The following is a 2,080-nucleotide window of genomic DNA, read 5'->3' as shown; positions in this document are numbered from 1 at the left end:
GTGAATTTTATGGAAGGGGATTCCTCTTCCACACAATGACTCTCTCCACACCTCCTCTCCACATCCGTGTCCACAGATCCAGATCCTCATCAATCTCAAGGTATGGGCCATATTGCAGCTGCTAAAAACATGTTTTAATGTTGAGCTTCTTATTAAAATTACATTATTTAACTCTGAACTTATTTACTTTGAAAGTTCTATGTATTATTTTATATAAAAAAGACAAGATTAGGGTAAAAACTTAGTGCTCAAAGCGGATTAATATGTTTTCAGTTATTTCTTATGGGAAAAATTGATTTGGAACTCAACCGCATCACATCTCAACGCTCCTTCTAGAACAGATTAGCGTTGAGGTCCGGGGTTCTACTGTAGTCCAAAAAATCCAGAGGCAGTTCTACTCTGTTCTAGAACATTGCTCTAAACAGGACTCAATTTGATGGCAATAAGTTTGGTTTGGAGTTTTATCTTAATATTTAACTAGTAAATGTTTTGTTTTGCTACCAAGGTTGCTTTAATCTTGTAAGTAAAAAATGTAACACGCTTAATAATGTTATAGTTTTATACTAAATTTTATAATGTAATAATAAATTTTCCTCCTGAGACAAACTTATGTTATTGATAGCTAAGTGTATGCATAACAGATATTTTCTATTTTATGTAACTAAATTATTAATTATTTTCTCAATGCACTAGGTAAGAAACTATTTATAGTGTACTTTTATAATAAGTATCCTATTCTATGATAATATATGTAATTAGGTATTAAGTAAAATAGTACTTCTAAAAGGAGAAAAATATATGACTTATAATTGTAATACCTACCATATGTTTACTGTAATTTTAGATTATATTGAATTGACAATAATTTTAGGCTGTCATAAAAGATCAATAGTCACTTCATTAATGTGTTTTTAAAAAGTGATACAAAGTAAATGATAAGTACATATTCATCAGTGACTAAATTACATTAGGTATATTAACTTTATTAGGTATATAACCTGAACAGAATGTTGATACATGGAAATCTCTAACCTGCTAATAATAAATTATTAAGCAGAATTAAAATATATGTATGTATAATATGTTAATCTTTGCAATGCCTCATGGATGAGTAGATACATTTGAGATTGGTCTTCACTGTTGCATTTAAGGCACATCAGACTCATGGTGACTAACATCTAACACAGTGAATATTGCGCAGCCCCGCATCATCTCATGGCTGGGTTTGAGAGCATCGTTGAGGTCATTGTGTCATCATCAAATCAAAGCTGAATATAATCACATAGATTAAGATTGCTCTTTGTTTTCGTCTAATATGTATAAATATATGAATAGATATACACAATAAAATAAATTCATTTTAGTGTATTTTGTCTTGTATTGTACACGTCTTTCTGTTTCTTGTTCACTCTCACTAATAAACCAATCATGTTCTAAAACTATGCTGTCATCAAGCAATATGTGCTATCTGAAATAGGATTTTGTCTGAAATAGGAGGTTGCTTTTATTAAGCTTGAGAGAGCTCTTATTGATGATGTTTAATTTAGAATACAAAATTTAGTTGAGAGACAAATAAAAAATGTGTCGCATTTAATCTAGAATACAGACATGCATTCTATATATCAACTTTTGGTTGGGGATTTTTACATGCTTGTTCATCTCTCAAGAGAACCACCACATGTCAATTGATTTAGTTTTATGTTTTTAGCAGATGCTTGTGAAATGGAATTCTCTCTATGCATGCCCTGAGAATCACCGTATCAGAGAGCAAATGTCACTTTGAATTTTCACATTGAATTTTTTCACCCTTAGTCTTAAACTGAACTGTTATTTGTTCCAATTTATTATGAACAAAAAATTAGTTCTGACAGAGCTGTCCTTAAATATCTACTGATACTTAATCTAGTACCGTAGACACCAACATCTTAAAACCAAATGTTATTCTCTTATCTCAGTAGTAGTCAGCATCCTTTCATGGCTATTTCTCTCATTCCTCAAGTCTCAGTGCTCCATATCTTTTTCACTAAGTACAAAGGAGAAATTTGTCTTAACAGGAGGCTTTCAACCATAAGCTTTAATA

This window comes from Tenrec ecaudatus, chromosome 9 (genome assembly GCF_050624435.1).
Source record: "Tenrec ecaudatus isolate mTenEca1 chromosome 9, mTenEca1.hap1, whole genome shotgun sequence".
In the NCBI taxonomy this organism is placed as follows: domain Eukaryota; kingdom Metazoa; phylum Chordata; class Mammalia; order Afrosoricida; family Tenrecidae; genus Tenrec; species Tenrec ecaudatus.
Note: the sequence above shows the minus strand (reverse complement) of the source record.